At 45.9% G+C, this 20,624-nt stretch overlaps 1 protein-coding gene and 1 long non-coding RNA gene across 3 annotated transcripts in view; one reads left to right on the top strand and one right to left on the bottom strand.

The window, feature by feature from the left end:
• MATN2 (matrilin 2) overlaps window positions 1-20,624 on the top strand; it is a 130,767-nt gene that overhangs the window by 14,718 nt on the left and 95,425 nt on the right. The window lies entirely within an intron of this gene.
• On the bottom strand, window positions 16,502-19,393 carry LOC125097810 (uncharacterized). The gene is made up of 2 exons (XR_007126621.1): window positions 19,221-19,393; window positions 16,502-17,165 (listed from the first exon to the last, which is right to left on the bottom strand). It is a non-coding gene; the product is annotated as an uncharacterized LOC125097810 (long non-coding RNA).

The raw sequence follows: 20,624 nt of genomic DNA, 5'->3' as shown, positions 1-20,624 counted from the left end.
GAATGTTTGCAGGCAGCCCAGGCGGTAGTCTGGGGTGATGTGTGTCCTGTGGGCTTAACTTCCACGTCCTTCATTCATCGAGTTCTGCTTTGTGGCAGACATTGTGGGTTCAGGAAGCACAGGTGTAGTGGGGGAGACAGGCATGGACAAAGATCGTTAATTTGGTGCATTGATGTGCAGCAGAAATGACATTAGCTACCCTACAGCTCCACGCGGCCTGCCGTTCACTCAATGTAAGGCAGTGGGTCTCAAACATTTTGGTCTCAGGATCACTTTACAGTAAAAAATTATTGAGGACCCCGAAGATCTATTGACATTTACTGGGTCATAAGCTGAAGTGGAGAACTTAAAAAAAAAAATTCCTTAATGAGTTAATTAATTTAAAAATAACAATAAGAGACCTGCAACATAACCCCTAATGTACATATAAATATTTGCAAAAAAGCGACCTTTTCTTAGTTAAAAAAGAGTGGCACTCTTCTACATTTTTGCAAATCTCTTCCGTGTCTGGCTTAACGGAAGACAGCTGGATTCTTACCTTGTCCATTGAGTGTGTCATGAAATGTTGTTTTGGTTGGACCACATGAAGAAAATATGGCCTCCCGCAGATAACGTAGTCTGAAAAAGGAAAAGCATTTTAATCTCCTTTTCATGTAATTGTGGATATTCTTCTTTGAGATGACACCAAAACTTGGCAAATGGTAGTTTCTTAAAGGTTAGCTGCAATGTGGAAATGAAAACCACATCAATAAACTTTTCATGCTCTGTGTACTCACTGGAAAATAGTAATATAAAAAGCAAACATTCGTGCTATTATGGGTATAGTTCTGACCTCATGGGCCCTTTGAAGAGATCTCAGGAACCCTCAGGGACCCCTAAACCACCCTTGGAAAACAGCTGGTTTAGGGCAGCGTTCCTGGTGAAAGCAGAGCTCCCCCGTTGAGGGATGAGCGGGCAGGAGGACTGAGGCCCGAGCGTCAGGTGGGACCCGGTCAGGCACTGGGGGACTGCCACACCATGAGGCGGGTGGTGTGAGCTGGAGACAAGCCTGGAGGAGGGAACCAAATCACTGAGGGCCGGGGTCTCCGGGGCTCCAACAAAGAGTTTGGGCACTGGTAGTGATCACTGCTGACCCTCTTTCCATTCACTGTGCCATCTGGACATCCTCAGCCTTCCTGGGCTGTGGCAAAGGGCAGGGAGAGCCTCTAATGCACAGGCCATCAGGAGAATGAAGGAGCCCATTCTCCAGCTCCAAGTCCCTTCCAGGCATCCAGGCTAGCAAGTGGAGTCGGGGCTGCAGCATGGGCTGTACCCAGAGTGTAAGCCAGCGAAAGCTTCCAGATTCATACCTCTGTCCTCATTCTTTATCAGTGGTGCACATCCCCTCCCAAACTCCCAGCTCCTCCTTAGGCTCCCTTCAAGGTGGGGTGCACCAGAAGTCATGTTGTCTCCTCCCCATTTACTGTCTGCTTTGCTTGTGCACAGTTTTTTTCTTTACTCTATCACTGCCTTATGGGGGCAGAGCTGTTGCCAGGGGAACCGCAGGATTCTTATCAGGCTTTTGGAAACCTTAACCCTTTGCCCAAACTCCCACTCTACTGGACTCCTCCTCCCTCCTAGAACGAGAGTCCACAAAGCGACTCCGCTTCTGTGGGCTGGCTCTCCCTGTTTTGTTTGCCTTCTACAAGGTCCTGTTGACATGCGCATTCTTTTCTAAATTTACCAAACTCGCTCATTTTATTTCTGCTAACCTCGAAACCTCTTCTCTTCCCTGTAACAGATACACCTTTGGAGCAATAGTACCCACACAGAGTTTGTGTTTGTGATTTAAGAGAGAGTGTTTTAAGTGGAAGGTAGAGGTTTTAAAGGAGGCTAGCCCCATAATACGGTTAAGGGATGGGGGGAGCTGAACCCCTTCTCCCCGATGCACCCCCTCTACCCCCGCCAACATATACTCTCTAGGGAAAATTCCAGAGGTCAGGGCTACAAAATTCAGTGAAATTTTTTCACAACAGTTAATTTACTACTTAAAAATAAAGCTAATGGATACACTCCAAAAACTCACCGTGTACAGCTCCAAGTTCTGTTCCTTGGAAATCACAGCACTTATGAGGGACTTATTTCTATTCTTGCATACTTTTCTAATGAAATCTGACATCAAAATACTAGTGAGAATGCAATGTGTTTCACATAAGGACCTGAAACCTGCGAAATTAGCAACATGCCCGAAGGAAGGGGCCAGCCAAGAGAATTGAGTGTAAGAATGTCCTACTCTCTTGCCAATGGAGGTTTTCGCTTAAGTTGAAAATAATTAACATTTTCAGGGGTTGGCTGCCAGTAAATGAATTTCAGCATCCTAAAACAATCCTCCTAATTGACACGCGTTGGCACCCTCAGTGAGGGAGGAACAGCAGATGCCACAGGCAATCAGAGTTTCTGGCTCCTGGAGTGACAGACCCCTTGAAGCCACAGGCTTTATATGCCCTGGAGCCACTTTATCAAGATTTGAACTTTTGTCTCCTTCCCTGAGCTTTCAGGGGCTTTGTTGAGCCTCTTTCTTCTACCTGGAATTTCTTTCCTTGGTTAAGGCCAGTGATCAGTCAGGGCCAGTCCAAATGCCACTTGTCCCTCTCCCAGCCAGGCAGGACCCTCCCGGGATGGGCCACGCCCCCTGCGGGTCCTCTGCTAAGTGGTCAACCCTGTCTGCCTTATCTTCCAAGGGGTCAGAGCAGCACCTACCCAAGATGGATTCCTACTCTGGATATTTTTGGACTTGCCTTGTTTTTACCACCAGACTATAAACCTTTGAAGATCAAGACGGTTTCTCAGGTCTCAGAGCACCTCTGGGAGGCTGCTCTCATTTATGGAGCTGCTGCTAGGAGTAGGACTCTGCTAGCTCACTGAATCTGAGAGAAAAAAGATGAAACACTGCAAGGTGGTTATTGGTTTATCTCATTTTCAGGAGAGGAAGCCCACGCTCAGAGAAGCTAAGCAATTTGGCAAGCTTGTTAAAGCTTCTGCTAACCCAGGAAGAAAAGATGCCCATTCCCACCCTACCCCTCTTAGGGAGAAGTTGCATGGCTTAGGGAAGGTGTGTTTGAACAAAGAAAAAGGCACCTCACACTCGAGCTTGCTCCCTGACCAGGAGTTTCTGAGCAGACCATGAAATGCCCATCTGTACTTGGAGATGCTGCTGCTGCTGATTCCCCCGGGGTCTGTGGACCTCAAGCCCTGGTGTTGGGTCCAGCCCACAGTAAAGCTCGGTGCTTGTTGAATGACTGAGTGGATGAGACGTACAGGTGGCTGATTTCATCCCCATGTGGACGGTTGTAGTCTTGATTCCACTAATGCTTAGCAGATGACATTGGGCAGGTCGCTGGGTCCTCTGGTTTGTTCATCTACCAAAGGAGGTGGTTGAAGTCAGTGATCTTCAGGTCTCATCTAGGATGCGATGACAGAACTAATTCCTGTGCCTTCCTGATGTCCCTTCTCTGGCTTCTGTGGTTGAACCTCCCAGTGCAATCCTTGGCTTTCTTTCACTTTCTCCAGGTGGGAGAGCCGAGGGGGAACCATAATCTGGAGGCTAAGGAGGGTTTTGAAACAGAAGAGGTGGAGCAGTAGAATCAGGTAGGAGGCTGGGCAGTAGGACCAAGAAGGGGAGAGGGGGCAGGACAGCGGGTGGGGTGGAGTAGCAGGATCAGACAGGGAGGTAGAGGGGACAGTAGGAGCACAGGGGGTTTGATTCAGTAGGTCTGAATTGGGAACCTGAGAGGTTGCCTTTCTGGAGCTCTCTATTGGAGAATCACTGTAGAAGAGAAATCTAGAAAGTAGGGTCAGGGGGATGGGCAGGAGGAAAGGATTTTAGGAGGAGATGCTGTGGGGCACGAGCCAGAAACACAATGCAGGGATGCAGGGGTAAGTAACATCTGTAAGAACACTGTAGTTGGAGAGTATCAACTAACTGACTGTAGGCTGGGTCCACCCCTTCTGAAGCTTTGAAAATAAGCTGCTGGGAGTTTTCTCTCCATGGGGAGTTGGCGAAGGGGTCCTCCCCACCGTGCAGGGAGCCAGCCTCTTCTAGCAGATGGATTAACACACAGCTAAACAATCCAGTGGCTGGTGTGTGTCTTTGTTATCAGATCTGATTATAAAAATGAAGGGTAGAGCTTATCAGATTGTTTTCACTATAGCAGGACTTTTCAAAAGTAAAGTCCTTTGAAGTGCCATCACATGCCCTCTTCAGCCCTCCACTGTGCATCCGGGCTATACAATGGCAGCTAGAAACAAGGACTCAGGTTGGGGGGGAGGGGCTGACATGGCTGCTGTTCAGCCCCGATGCATAAAATGCATCTCTCCCTGCCTGTGCTCGCTGCTTCGTGTACAAACCAGTGTCTCTGTTAGCATTCATGTTGAATAAACTGTATAAACCGGATTCCGAATTCTTATCTTGTAATTGTACTGGAAGAATTAAAAAAAAAAAAAAAAAAGCCTACTATCTGACTTCCAATAAGTTACAAAGCCTTCCTAGCCAGGGGCCCCCCAGGGTGGCTCAGTTGGTTAAGGTTAAGCATCTGCCTTTGGCTCAGGTCGTGATTTCTGGGTCTGGGGATCGAGCCCTGCATCGGGCTTCCTGCTGGGCAGTGAGTCTGCTGGTGGTGAGTCTGCTTCTCTCTCTCTCCCCCGCTGCTCATTCTCTCTTCAAATAAATAAATAAAATCTTTAAAAAAAAAAAAAAAAAGCCTTCCTAGCCAGTGAATAAGTAACTTGACCTTTTTTTCTCCTACAGATTCTCCTGTCTCCCTTTCTTTCTTCCTTTCTCTTCTCTCTTAAACCCTTTATCCCCCTCCTTTTCTGTAACTCTCCTTTCTCTCTCCCTCTTAAATCTCTCCCTCCCTCCCTTACTTCTTTCTTCAGTTCCAGGATGTTTTATCCTCAGCTTGCCCATGTGTTTGGCCCGTGCAGTGCCGTCTGTGAGGGGGTGGCAGTGGGGAGCACCTTTCCTGTGGGTGACATAGCCTCTCTTCTTTTCTTTCCCTTGATGGCTTGTCCTGTCTAAGGGCAGGGTACCGGATCTTACCCCTCGGCCAATCACGTCCAAGCTCTCCCTAACTGATGGTAATAACTAAAGTGATGATAATGAGGGCTGTCTTTTTTTTTGGTGGAGGTGGGGAAGCAGCTCTATGTGTCAGGCACTGTGCTAGCACGTCACACGTCACTCTGTATTATTGTGCCCATTTTACAGATGAAGAAACTGAAGCTTAGAGAGGTGAAATGTCGTGTTCAAGGTCAGTCACCATTGAGCAGCAGAGGAGGGATATGGGAATGCAACAGGCTTTTTCCTCTGTTCAAATCCTTTTCCATGACTCTTCCTCTTCTCTTCTGTCTAACCCAACTGGACTCATCTTTCAGGGCTCAACGGAAGCATTCCTAATCTTCTTAGGTCGGGATTTAATACCCCAACAGTGCCTTCCCCCAACAGGCCCTGTGTCCCAGTGTGGCACTTCTAGGCTGTGCCGCGATTGGCGTCGTCTGTGTAGAATCTGCAGTGACCGGTAACGTGCCAGATCCATAGCAGGGACTCTGTTAACACCTGGAGGAGTAAATGAACGAACAAATGAGCAAAGAGGAGTGTCTAGAGAGGAGCTGCCAGGGTGGCGAAGGTTTCTGAAGCCAGGGCATGTGGAAAAGATGTGAAAGACCTTAGAATGTTTAACTTGAAAAGGTCGAGGGGCTCTCTGAAGGCCGTGTTACAGAAGGGTCCAGGCTTGTCAAGACCTCACAGAGGCAGGGGAGAACCAAACACCCGTGCTTTCAAGGGAACAGGTTTTCCTTCCATGCGAAATTCTGTAGCCCAGGAAGGAAAACAGTTTGCCTCCTCAGGCTTCGGGGATGCGGAAAGCCTTGTGTGGTTTTTGTTTTTTATTTTATTTTATTTTAAGATTTTATTTATTTATTTAAAGTAGAGAGAGAGAGAGAGAGAGAGAGAGAGAGATCACAACTAGGCAGAGCAGCAGGCAGAGAGAAAGGGGGAAGCAGGCTCCCCGCTGAGCAGAGAACCTGATGTGGGGCTTGATCCCAGGACCCTGAGATCATAACCTGAGTCGGAGGCAGAGGCTTAACCCGCTGAGTCACCCAGGCACCCCCCCTTGTGTGGTTTTAAAATAAGCCTCTAATCTGTGAACCCTCATGGTCTAGGATTCTATGGAGTTGCCTGCAGAATTAGGAACTGAACTAGGAGATAAGAACTTTCTCTCCTACCAAAGAAAAAAAAAAGCTAAGTATTTTCTTTCCAGGAACAATCTGCCGTAGGAGCCTTTCCAGTAACAAATTTTAAGCAAGAGAGAAACTGAGAAATTTTTAGTGATTGGCAACATATAATTTGTTGAATCCCTGGGCTTCATTTCTGGCAATGTTAATTGAATGAATGAAAAGAATGATTACAGGTTAATTGTTTTTGCTTTTTTGGTTAATTCATATACAGCTTGCAGTCGTGAATGTAACTAGACCTTTACTCTGAGTGGCTTAATAGCCATCATAGAGCAGGTGTTTTTAACTTAAGTAGGACATTTTGAGGGTTTTTTTTTTTTGCATTAAATTTTATCTTCTTCATTTAAGTTATTCATTCTTGATTAAAATCTTTTTCTTCCTTGGGGCGCCTGGGTGGCTCAGTGGGTTAAGCTGCTGCCTTCGGCTCAGGTCATGATCTCAGAGTCCTGGCATCGGGCTCTCTGCTCAGCAGGGAGCCTGCTTCCTCCTCTCTCTGCCTGCCTCTCTGCCTGCTTGTGATCTCTCTGTCAAATAAATAAATAAAATCTTTAAAAAAAAATCTTTTTCTTCCTTAACATAGCAATTCAGAATCATCTACAAATTTGATAAAATGCTTTCTTATATCTTTCTTCATGTCTCCACTGAAAATATTAAAAGAACATTTTATATGCTTTTGAAATTATTATAAAGAATAATCATCTTTATTTTAAAAAGTTCATGTTTAAATATTTCATGACCCCTAGATACTGGAGATACAAGAGGAGGTATTTCAGAAAGTCGCCTGAGTGATCAACCCATACATATTTCATGTATTCTCAAGAGGAAATACAGAGACTTGAGTTGTCTATTAGTTTCTTAGGGCCGCCATAACAAAGCACCACACACTGGGAAGCTTAACCTCCAGACATTTGTTTTCTCACCTTTCTGGAGACTAGCAGTCCATGATCAAGGTGTTGGCAAGGTGTGGGTTTTTCTGAGACCTCTTTTGCCGCCTTCCAAAGGGCTGCCGTTGCCCCATGTGTCCTCACGTGGCCTTCCTTCTGTACCTGTCTACCTCCAAGTTCCCTTTTCTTATGAGGACACCAGTCAGATCAGATTAGAGCCCACCCTAATGATGTCATTTGACTTTAATGACCTCTTTAAAGACCCCATCTGCAAATACACTCACATTCTGAGGTACTAGGGTTTAAGACCTCAACTTATGAATTGTGGGGGACGTGATGCAGGTCCGAACAAGTTGCTCTGCTCTTCCCTGTCATCAATGGATGACAATATGTCTTCTCTGACACATTCCTAAAGAGCTTCTTTCTCCTTTCTGACTTACCATGTATTCCCATTTCAAGGTGATAGAATGTTGCAGACACATGCCAGGGAAGCATGCTCAGAGACTCCAGAGATGTGGAGGTTTCTGAGTCCTTAGAGCAGGTCAGACAAACATGGTGGGTTGGGCGGCCGACTTCCTAGGGCTGGAGATGGGAAACAAGTACAGCGTAGCCAGGATGCGAAGCCAAGTCCGAGTAAGACTTTTCAAGAGCCAAGAATGAGAACCACCAGCTCAGAACAGCCTTCTTTCAGTATATCCAGAGGAGGCTGATTTATAAGGAAAGATGAAAGGAGAGCCATGTGTGTATTTTGGCTTCACAGAGGACGGTGGGGCCGGGAAAGGAGAAGGAGGGAGAAGTTATCGTAAGGCCACAGCCCAGCCAAGGAGTGAGAACATCAAAGAGGGAGCTGATGGCCAGATGTACAAGGAGCTGATGTAGGGGAGAAATGAGGAATGTAGGCATCTGATGACATGGGCTCAGGGCCAGGAGGGACCTTTGGAAAGGCAGGATGCATTACGTGCCATGTGGGGCATTTGGGCCATGAGAAGCCTGGGGAGAATGAACCTCAAAGGTCTTTAAAGTCAGGTTGGCCCATAATGTAAACTGTGGAGGAATCCAGTCCAGAGGGCTCAGAGCAGGCAAAGCCTCTGTGAGAGGCTGCTTTCCATCTCTAGCTCTTAATTCCCCCACCCTGACCCTAAGGCTTGTTCCAGAATGTGCCTCCATTCACTGAAGGAGTATGACCTGAGAATCCCCACATTACAAGAGCTATGCTGGGCCAGGTGAAAGATGCAGAATCCTTCAGTGTTTGGGACTCACTGCTGGGGTAGCCAGGGAAGCATGCCCTCCCCCTAGAAGGTACTATTTATCCACAAGTGCCCAGAGGGCCAGTGTCCCTATGGCTGTCCTGTGTGATGGTCCCGTCTACTGAAGGAAGCAGGCTCCTCCACCCTCTTGGTCCAGGCAAACTTGAATTCATCTCCAAAATGAAGAAGACTAGAAAAGCCATCAATTTTACCTAGCTATTTTTCTGTACCCAAATCGTTTAGCTCTAATACGTTATTTTTTTGTTTAATGATTTGCCTCAGTTTTACCATTCATCCACTCATTGAACAGATAGCCTTGAGGATCTACAGTGGGCACGGCCAGCATTGTTTCGGGCACTGTTGGTATGGCAGAGTCCTTTCTGGACCCCTACCTGTCATGCTCTGGAGTTTGAGGCAAATTCCCCAGTTGCAGGCAGAACAGGTCTTTTGGGGGAAAATTTGTATGGGATCCATGAGAGATGGCCTCTAGGGCCAGTGGAACTCACTCATAAAACCATCTGGGCCTAATGCCTTCTGTAGAGAGGGTATTTCTGACATCTAATTTGATTTTTTTTTTTTTTTAACAGTCATGAGTCTTATTGGGGTTTCCTATTTCTTCTCAAGTCTATTTTGGTAATTGGCATTTTCCTTAATTTGTATTTTCAAATCTTTCGGCGTACATACAAAATACAGGTCATAGCACTATTTAACACAGGGCATGGTATTTAACAATAAGTGCTCAGCGTTCTGTTCCCATAGCTCTCAAAGCTCCTACCAAAATTCTGAGGGAACACTGAGACCTGGGGGCGGATGTGCCAGGTATGGGGGGAAGAAGTCTCCATTGACTATTAGGTTTCTCTGGTAATACCTAGCCTTTAAGACTCTACAGGTTTTGAAAGCACCTTTTGCTTGCCTTATCTCCCTTTTCTTCACAGAGCCCTTGAGAGGTAGATTTGATGACAGTCTCCAGCTACAGATAAGAAAAGATCTGATCAGAGATGTTAATTTATTGATGATGTAGAAATGAAGCCATTCCTAGATCACATCGGTTTACCTAGAAGAGAGCTGAGAGGTTTTTAACCCCAGGGGCCATGGACCAACAGAGTCCTTGGACAGACTTCATTGGGCCTATAATTTGGATGGGAAAAAAATCACATACTTTTTCACTAACCTCTAACTGCAGCTGAGCATTTCCATCTATTATGATTGTAAACCACAAACCACAGGATAAACAGCAGCACCGTGTCACCAAAGGAAACTGCAGATGTCTCCTTGGCGCATCATGGAGTCGGCAGAGATATTTAAAAATACCGTTGACATGCAATGCTTCTTTGAAATTACACTAGTTAGGAGACCCCCCCCGCTTTTGACCTTGTTATTTTATTTTATTTTTTTTAGGTTTTATTTATTTATTTGAGAGAGACGCAGAGGTAGTGAGAAAGAACATGAATGGGGAGGAGAGGGAGAAGCAGGCTCCCTGCTGAGCAGGGAGCCCGACACGGGCCTTGATCCCAGGACCCTGGGATCATGACCTGAGCCAAAGGCTGACGCTTGACTGACTGAATCACCCAGGTGCCCCATCGACCTTGTTACTCAATATTATTTTTTAAAGTCCATACATTACTACATCCCCAACTTTTAAATATCTTGATAACTGAAATTCAAATACTTGGCCTCCTTTCTTACCCTTTGCATTTACTTGTCTATTTATTGTGGTAATTGAGACACACAGCATAAGATGAACCATCTTGAACATTTTGAAGCGTACAATTCAGCGGGATCAGGAACACTCACATCATTGTGCAGCCATCATCACTTTTTCTGAACTTTTTCCTGAACTTTTCATCATCCCAAACAGAAACTACCTGTTAGGAAGTAACTCCCCATCTTCCCTTCCCCAGGATCTTCTTTTCTACTTCCTGTCGCTATGGATTTGCCTATTCTTAATACTTCTTATACGTGGAGTGATAGAATAGTGGCGCTTTTGTGTCTTTTTTCCCTTAGTATAATGTTTTCACGGTTCATCCATGTTATAGCAGGTGTCAGAACTTTTTCTTTATGGCCAAATAATAGTCCATTATATGTGTATACCACATTTTGTGCCTCCATTCATATACTGATGGACACAGTTTGTTTCTACATTTTGGCTATTGTGAATAATGCTGCCATGAACAGGGGCAAGTGTCTGTTTGAGTCCTTGCTTTCAATTTTTCTTGGCTATATCTCAAGGATGAAATTGCTGAGAAATATGGAAATTCTATGTTTAACTTTTTTTTTGAGAGAGAGAGAAGGAACACAAGTGTGTGAGTGAAGAAAGGCAGAAGGGCAGAGAGAGAGGCAGAGAGAATCTGAAGCAGGCTCCAGACCTAGTATGGAGCCTGACCCGGGGCTCAATCTCACGACCCTGAGATCATGACCTGCGCCGAAATCAGGAGTCGGATGCTTAACCGACTGAGCCACCCAGGTGCCCCATCTACATTTAACTTTTTGAAGAACTGCCCAACCAAATTCCACGGTGGCTGCACCATTTTACATTCCCACCAGCCATGCACAAGGGTTCCAAGTTTTCTGTATTTTTACCAACACCTGTTATTCTCCATTTTTAAAATAGTAGCCATCCTAGTGGGTGTTGCATTTTATGTCAGGCATTTAACAAGTTTATTTGGAGGAGGGGTCATGGACTTCCCCACACTGCCATGGAAATCCTTGGTACAAATAAATTTTAAGAAACGAGGAGGAAAGAACCACGGCCCAGAGATACCGTTCCCTGTTCAAAGTGAAGTGATTCACCAGCGGCACCTACGGCTTAGGACCAACTCACCTGGGGCTCAGAGGAGCCCTTTTCTCCTCCTATTACATAGTGTCTTCTCGTATAGACATTTGCCCCAGCCAGTGGTCAGACTGAGTCAGGGCTGGAACAAAGCCATCAACCAACCAGCCACTGAAGCTGAGGCGAGCCACAAACACAGACGAGACAGACATAAATCCTGTCTGCAAACCGCTGTCGTGTAAAACTACCACACATAACCACAGCAGCTAAATCTTTATTCACTCAACAAACACTGAATGCCTTGTGTGAGCTCAAACTCCATGTTTGGTTTCAGTGTCTAGGGGGTATCCAAAGGGACTCCCCTTGGAGATGCTTGACTTACAGTTTGGTTTACGGGTTAAAGTTCAGGAAGGGAAAAGAACAGTGCCTATGTTTCCTTTAAACACAGAATGGTGTCCTGAACTGTCATTTCTTGATTGGGAGCCTCCAGCTCTGCAGAGAGCTCAAGATGGCTTCCTTTTTCCTAATGATCTCCTCATCCCGTTTTCCTACAAGCTTCTAATCAACTGTGGCTCTTGAATCTTCCCGCACCTGCCACTGCACTTGTCAGCTTGGCTTTAAAATAACAGTAGCTGCCTTTCAATAAGTGTGAATTCTGGCTTTCCACTGTGTGACCATGAATAAGTAACACAATCATCCTCAACACCTTGTCTCCCTTGTAAAACAGGGATGATAATCAGTGGGAAAGAGGACACAAGGAGACCATGCAGATAAAAGTTTGGCATGGAGTCTGGTGCAGAGTAAGCCTTCAATAAATGCCTGTTGTTGTTATTGTTGTTATTTCAGGAGAGTTTCCCTTACTCCCCATTGGCCAAAACTGAATCGAGTGCTCACTCCAGCTACAGTGGGATAACCACGACCGGCTTTGTTCAGTAAGGACTCCTTCCTGGTGGGGAGGGACCTGCCCTTATGGAGCTCATGGCTACCTCTAGTTGCTTGAAATCTTAGGCAAATGGAGCAAAAAGGAGTGGGGGAGAGAAATGAATTTTAAGTAGTCAACCACTAGGGTTGTCCGCTGTACTGTGTTAAGCCATTGTCTTGAAAGTACACAAAATGGGAAGAAGGCAGTGATAATTAAGTTGAGAGATGAGAGGACAAGAAAAAGAATTACCCAAATGGTTGGTGCACATTAAAAAAAACTAAAAAAGAAAAAAAAACTAAAAAAGAATGTCAAAGCTGTAGATTTTATTACTGGGGTTTTTTGTTTGTTTGTTTGTTTATATGTGTTGTTGGTTTTGTTTGCAATTTAAGGATTGTATGATAAATAGAAATGTATTAAATGCAATTTAAATGTATTTAATGCAATTTAAAACTTGTATAGTAAATGCTTTATGAATTTTTCTAGAAATCTTGAAACATAGCTGACTGAAATCCATACATACTGTCCTTATTCTGTAGCAGGCTGAGATTGATCCTATAACCTCCATCCTTTAGTTCTGGTTTGGCCTCAAGAGTTAGAGTAAACATCCATCCCCAACCTTTAAACATTTTTAAAAACATTTTCCGTTATGAGAGTAATATGTGCTTATTTTTGCCTTGTCGTCTGTTGGATTCTTGGAGGTTTCTCCCCTGCAAGAGTAAATTTAATCCTATTTCTGTATAATTTTAGGAATATAAATATCCAGGCATGCTTCAAGTCTTTTTTCCCAGGACTAACCTTTGAGAGGTGAGAGGAGAGTTCCGAGAAGTCTTCAAGTCGAAGTCCGATGCTGGTTTCTCGGATCACAGATGCCTAGATATGTACCTATTCAGTTGTCCTTTCATTCATTCATCTCACAAAGAGTTGTGTCACCTAGCAGTGGAGGTCTTGGGAACACTGCAGGGAACAAAACAGGCAAAAATCCGCAACCTCAAGTCATGTATTCCAATAGAAACAGATAATAAAAAATAAATGAGTAAAATACATATGAGAGAAGTTGATAAATGCTTTGGAGAAAAGCCAGAAAGAGGGATAGATGTGCTGGGCGTGGGCGTGGGGAGTTTTAGATCGTGACCAGGGCAGGAGAGGCCTCACCGAGAGGGGGGTGCTTTCTACAGGCACCCGAAGGCAGGTGAGGGGATAAGTCACAGAATCCAGGATGTTCCAGGGTGAGGGAACAACTCTTTTAAGTGTTCAGAGTTGCAATGCCAGTGTAGTATGGCTTTGAGAAGTAACAAGCCGGCCTTTGGGGGGCCATGTCTAGGACATTGGCTTTTCTCTGAGAAAGATGGGAACCATGGGAAGGTCTTAAACAAAGGAGTGAGGTGATTTCACTTGCCACAGAATCACTGTGGCTGCTGGATCGAGAACAGTCTTTAGAGGGGCAAAGAAATGCCAGGTGGGAAGTTAATGCCGTTATGGAGGTGCGGGATGTTGGTGGAGGTGAGCATCTCTGGAGTGTAACGAAGAACTAAGAACTATTTTATTTTGTGGCAAGTTTCCTGAAACCTTTTTGAATAGTGCCAGTTGCTGGGAATTTATGGATATAGCCGGTAAAGTACCCTATAGTTATAACTAGGGAGCGTCAATGTCATATGAAGTCATACAGCTTGCACCTTTGTCTACTTGTGGTATCTGAGTTTGTTGTTTCCTGTAGATTAATTATGAAGAGCATGAGTTCTAGCCTCAGATTCCCGGAATTAAATCCTGGCCCTACCAATTACTAACCATGTGACCTTGGGCAAATTACTCAAAACTCTCTGTGCCTCAGTTTTCTCACCTGTTAAATGGGGACAACAGGTTGTGAAAAATAAGGAGTTAATACACATACAACATTTAGCATTGTATTGATAGATAACCATTGCTCAATAAATATTAGCTATCATTATAGATATGGATATAACCATTTATAAAGGTCAAGGAACAGTTCCATTTAACTTATTTAACACCCTGGTGTAAACTAGACCCAGCTAGAACTGGAAAGGAACTGAGGTGTCATTTAGTCCAACCCTAGAGATCAAAGTGACATGGTCAAAAAAAGAAAAGAAGAAGAAGAAGAAGAAGGAGGTTATGTGGTTAATGTCATCTAGCTGATGGCAGAACAGGGATCAGAGCACGAATCTCTGGACTCACAGTCCAGTGATTTCTGCATTACACCATGTTGCTTCTGGACAACATTCAACATAATACCAGGTAGTAATAATAATAATAATCATAACAACAATAAGTGAGTTTTTGACTCTTTGTGCCAGGTACCATTCTAAGTATCTTACACACATTAATTTATTTAATCCTCATGACAACTCTATAAGCCAGGTCCTTGTCCCCATCTGTTAGAAGAGGAAACTGAAGTTAGAGCAGGTCACTTGCCCAGGATGGTGAGTGCATGTTGGTGGGGGAACGAGGGTGGCCCGAGAGTCAGGAGGCTACCTTACCATTTTACTACGTGATCTATCCTCTCCATTTCTAGAATAGGGAAATTGAATCCAGTCTTGAAGATCCCTTTTCAGTTGTTTCTCTCTCTCTCTCTTTTTTTTTTTTAAGATATATTTATTTATTTTACGGAGAGAAAGAATGAGCATGCACGCGTGCGGGGAGAGGGGCAGAGAGAGAGCATCTTCAAGTACGGAGCCCGATGCCAAGGCTGGATCTCACAACCCATGAGATCGTGACCTGAGCTGAAACTGAGAGTCAGACGCTTAACTGACTGAATCACCCAGGGGCCCCCCTTTTCAGTTTCAAAGTATGCATACCCTAAGTACTTTGTGATTATCAGGTCTGTAACAAATACCATTTTCGTTTGTTAAACACGCTGTCTTATTAACCGATCTTCATTTTCATGAGCAGCTGCAAGAAAGACTATTTGTAGAACAGCCTAGAAACTAAAGTCACCAAGGCTGTGAGGGATGCTTGAAATGTTATTTCTGGCTTCCATGGCAACCCTACCATAGGGCGTTGAGCTTCACACAGTTGAGTGCGCCAGCCGGAGTTGCGTGTTCACCCGAGCGCTCTGAGTGATGAGGAAACAAAACGCTGACTCAGTAGTTTTCCTTTTGTCTAATACACCGTCTCAGTGTATTTGAGGGAGCGGAGGTCTAGGCCAAGTTCAGGACGGATGGAGGAGATGATGCATCAGATCAAGTGGAGAGGCTACAGTTTCCAAAGGAGCTGGAGAATGCCAGCAGTCTAGGTGCCTGGGGGAGTCCCCGTGGAGAGAAGGATGACAGGTTTCAGGGGAGGGCCAGAGAGTTGGCCCTGCTTCCACAAAGCTTGGGGCCACTAGCCCTTCAGATGAGTTTTGTGAAGAGGACCGAGCATGCCCACTTGTGTTTTCCTTTGTTCTGGTGTGTTTCCAACTCTCAGCTGGAACCCACTGTGAATGAGGGAGGTGGCAAGGAGGCAGACGTGTTGACAAGTGGTGGGGACCGCTGGGACCAGTGCAGGAAGCAAAGCGCTCTAGGCATTTTAAACAGAAAACGATTTCGTTCTGTGAACGAGGTATTTACATAATTGTTGGAAAGATCAGAGAAGTGGGAGTTGGAAGCATCATACAAGAATTGGTTGCTGGGGGAGGCCTGGGTGGCTCAGCCGGTGAAGCATCTGCCTTTGGCTCAGGTCATGATCCCAGGATCCTGGGATGGGGTCCTGCATCAGGCTCCTTGCTCCATAGGGAGTCTGCTTTTTCCTCTCCCTCTGCTCCTTGTGCTCTCTCTCTGTCAAATAAATAAATAAAATCTTAAAAAAAAAAAAAAAAAGAATTTGTTGCCGGGATCAGGGTGCTGCAGCCACTATAACTGGATCTGTGAAGCTGGTGAGCAGATACTAGAACACGAAACCTGTCTTTCTACAGCCTTGCTTGCCAGTAGAAACAGCCTTCACTTTGCTTCCTGCTTTGTGGGTATATTTAATTGGTGGCGCCTCACAGTTACCCAGAACCCTAGCTGCAAGGGGGTCTGGGAAGTGGGTTTCTTGTCTTTCTCGTTCCTACGTAAAGGAAGACTCATGAAAGAGGTGGGAGTCGATGCCGAGGCCCAACTGACATTCGATCAATAGTTATTTCTGAATTAACTAGGGCGAGCACTAGAGGGGAAGGAGTGGGGACCCCAAGGAGAGATGAGTTGGGAGGGCCCAGCTGCTGACCTAAGCTCTCCGCTCCACCACTGAAAGTCCTTCGGGTAGACGCGCTCCAGGATTTGGTAGCAAAGGGGTAGAAACTCAGCTCCTAAAGATGAAGGAGTTGTCTTCAAATCCTCTCTGATGCCTTCTCTATTACTTTATACATGTAAGACACTAATTCACGTCTGAGACCAGGCTGGGTTCCATTCAAGGGGCGCAGGCCTGGAGGGACTGGTTCTGGGTTGGGTCAGGGATGAGGAAGAGTGAAGTCTGGGTTGAGGCAGGAGCCCTTCGGATATGCCCTGAAGGAGGATGATAGCACATGTAAGACCCTTCAGGGGATTCCCACTGGCTCCTTAATGAAGTCCAAACTTCTTTCTTTTTTAAAGTAAGCTCTACACCCAATGGAGGACTTGAACTCACGGCCCCGAGATCAAGAGTCGTGTGCTCTACCAACTGAGTCAGGGAGGCACCCCATGAAGTCCAGACTTCTTAATAGGAGGCACATGTGACCTTCCTTCTGTGGCCCTGTCATCCCCATCCTGTCCTTTATATCCAGCCAAGCCACGCCCGCTGCAGTTACCCGTGCACACGTGCCCCCTACTCCTTTCCGCCCTCCTGGTCTTTGCTCACACTGACCCTTTGCCTACAGCACCCACCCCCAACTCTGCCTGGCCAACCCTGCTTATCTGATAATAATAAAATAACACCATAAAATAATATAGCACCCATCAGCTTCTCCAGCAATCTCCCTGTCCACCATCTTGGGATCCAGTGTCCTCCTTTTGGTTCTTGTTGCTTATGTTTTTCATGAATCCTATGTTTTTCATGAATCTGTCTTCTTTCAAATGTTGTAAGCTCCTCCCAGACCAAGGTGGGTTCTCGGTCCGTATCCCCAGCACCTAGCACAAAGAAAGGGGGCGCTTGGCATAACTCAGCCAAACCAAAATGATGAGAGAGGTGACTCCAAGGAGCAACTTTGCCTTTGCTGGTACAGGTCCCTGGAAACCTTCCGCCCCTTGCCTCCGTGAGCGCCTTCCCCTCCCCTTCCAGGGAAAGGCGTGCCACACTCTGCCCGAGGGCCCCCTTCTCCTGGCTAGTATCTCTCCCAGCCTGACCCTGCATTGCTCCTCACAGGTCTCTCTGCTCGCTCCCGACTTCCATGAGCCGAACGCCCAGAAAGCAGAGGACGCCTTTGCTCAATTTATTAAGTTAAAATGCTCCTGTGGGCTAAATGCCAGTTGCTTTTTTCAAGCTGCCTACGCTGTTTTTCACTTTGCAGAGAGGACAAATCACCTGTTCCCCAATACTTTCTGTACTGTCTCGCACTGGGGGATGGGCCGGTTTTGAGTGTGTGTGTGTGTAGGTTATGATTTTTTGAAAAAGATATTTAATTAATTTATTTATTTGACAGAGATCACAAGTAGGCAGAGAGGCAGGCGGAGAGGGGGTGAGGGGAAGACGCAGGGTCCCTGCTGAGCAGAGAGCCCTATGTGGGGCTCGATCCCAGGACCCTGGGATCATGACCTGAGCCGAAGGCAGAGGCCCAACCCACTGAGCCACCCAGGCGCCCCTAGGTTATGATTTTAAGATATGAGGCATTTCTCAATTTCAGAAAGAAAGAAAGACAGTGAGAGGGGTTTTGGTGGAGATTTGGTGGAGATTTGGTGGAGAGTGATTTCAAATTCACTCTGAACCAGATTTAGCCCAATGAGTTTTAAAACCATGGATTATTTCTGGGCTTCTTTATACTTCTTTTTATAAATTGGGAGAAAGCCTGTTTGTACGACAAACTCTGAGAGATGTGAGGAGCATTTTTTTTTTTTTCAGTGAAACTTTAGCAAACTGCTACCTTGCAAGGAAATTCAGTTCTTTGGAAACTGTTTTCTCCAGGGCTAAACTGGGGCAGCTTTCTCTTTGGCTTCTTCGCAAAGAAAATTGTCCAGGGTTCTGGAAACCACGGTTGTTGAGCCTCATATGATGTCTTTTCTTTCAGCGCATGTTAACAGTTATGAAAGGAGACTTGGTGTGATGTGGCATGTTTTTTTCTTTTTTTTCTTTCTTTCTTTCTTTCTTTTTTTTTTTTTCCTTTCCATTTTGCTGGCACGTTGGTGCACACTCCCTGAGGGCCTTAGAGAGCTGTGTTCCTCAAGGAATTTATGACAGTCAGCAGGGACAACTGAAATTTGAGCTGGTGTCAATCCAGAATCCCTCCTTGTGACCCAAAAGATACAAGATTATTCACCAGAACCTTCTTTAAAAAAGAATGACAACAACAAAAATCTCACTGTGACACTGGAGAGTATATTTTTGCATAAAAGCTTCCCGGTGTATTTTTCCACAGCCAGATAACATCCATCTCCCCCAGCCACACTCATCTCTGTCTGCCCTGCCAAGGTTCTCCTTGGTAACAGCTTGGGAAAGTGCAGAGCAAACCTGACGGTACTGAAATTTCAGCTGCTGCCCTTGAACTTTGGTTCTGCTCTGAGGCTGTTGGAAAGAACTTACTAGAAGAAGGGTTGACATCCTGACCCTATGTCATGCGTTCTTGAGAGAAGCATGTGGTACGTGGCATCTTGAGTGGTATCCACTGCCTTTTGCACAGCTCATTGGGACAAGCAAGTCCATGGTAAAGACCACAAAGAAGGGAGGAGAAAACCAGGGGCTCCAAAGCCACTCTTTCCTTTCTCCCAGCTGTCTTCTACCTTCTTTCTTCCTCAACCAGGCATTCAAAGCAGGGTAAATGGGGGCAGAGGAGGAAGTCCATGGAAATGCCCTCCATCTGGAGGTACTGGGTATTCTTCTCTTCAGGAGCTGGCCAAGGGGTAGAGCATGTGTTTGCTCTGTATTTTGGCTGTTCATGCCTCCTCGTTCAGAGTTCCTGTCTCTGGTAACTACTCGTTAGGCTCTTCTGGCCACACGTCTGTTATGAATAGGATTACCAAACAATGACTCACCTTCCCCTGCCTCATTCTGCAAGCTTCTGTTTGCTTATCTCACCGAACCCCTGGACGGTAGCCCTCTGAGGCCAGGGACCGCCGCATCTTCTCCCTGTCCCCTCCCCACACCTCCAGCACTGTATTTTGCCCATAGTGTCTTCGGTTCACTACCTTCTGGGTACCAGCTATGAGCCAGGAATGGGTGACACGAAAATGAATAAAGCCAGTTGTGACCTCAGAGGTCTGTCCTATTGTTTTGTGGGCTTGTGGGCCAATAGGTATGGTGTTTGTGGGATGACATCGTTGTACATTGTCATTAATAGTGCTTACTGTCCCCACTGCCTGGTGATGCAGAAAACACTTCTGGACACGGATAAGCACAGCAAGTGAATCTGGGTGGCTGAGGCACAGTGGCGACTCCCAGGGCACTGGCTCAGGGCAGAGGGTAAAGGGGACATGTGCATGAGAAGGGTGTGTCTTGAGTTGACTTTTTTTTTTTTAAAGATTTTATTTATTTATTTGGCAGAGAAAGAGAGAAAGAGATTACAAGTAGTCAGAGAAGCAGGCAGAGAAGAGGGTAGCAGGCTCCCTGCTGAGCAGAGAGCCCAGTTTGGGGCTCGATCCCAGCACCCTGAGACCATGACCTGAGCTGAAGGCATAAGCTTAACCCACTGAGCAACCCAGGTGCCCCTTGAGTTGACCTTTAACTTCTGGGGCTCATCCAGTCTCTGCTGCCAGTCCTCCCCAGATTCTGTCCAGGGAAAAATGTGTTAACTGGCAATGAGGAGGGCCACTGGGTAAGGCTCTTCTCTGTTTTTTTCCTGTTCAGAGGAGACTCTTTACTTTAGGTCACCGACTGGGAAACAGGGTACAAAGTACAGGTGCTAGTGTCAGACTGATGTGGGTGTGACATTCTGCCCTACTCATTTGCTCCATATCAGTGGACTGGTTACTCAAGCTCTAAGCCTCAGAATTGGGCTAACAGTGGTGTCTGCCTTATTTATTTTATGAACCTAATTGAAAGCCAGGACGTATCTGACATGTACATAGTCCAACATCGGTGCAGAATGTGGGTCAGAGCATGTGAGAAGACCCAGGATATATGGTTGCCATGTTTACAAGGTCTCTTCCGGTCTTGGGAAGGGGTCCTCTGATACCGCCTTCTCTGGACTCTTGGGTCTGTGGCCAGAGTCTCCCTGGCTCACATACCCCTCAGGATAGAGTTCTCAGATGTGTTGTGTCCAAGAATCACCCGAAGAAGTCACAGGTGCAGATTACTGGGCACTAGCCCCAGAGATTCGGATTCACTGGGTCAAGGGTGCTGCAGGGCTTAGCATTTCATATACACAACTGAGGTGTCTCTGATGTCTTCAAGATGTCTTCAAGACATTGAGGATTCTGGGAAACTGACCAGTTTTCCCA

The sequence above is a fragment of the Lutra lutra genome, chromosome 4, assembly GCF_902655055.1.
Source record: "Lutra lutra chromosome 4, mLutLut1.2, whole genome shotgun sequence".
Taxonomy (NCBI): domain Eukaryota; kingdom Metazoa; phylum Chordata; class Mammalia; order Carnivora; family Mustelidae; genus Lutra; species Lutra lutra.
The sequence above is the reverse complement of the archived record's forward strand: the minus strand, read 5'-3'. Positions and strand labels throughout refer to the sequence as shown.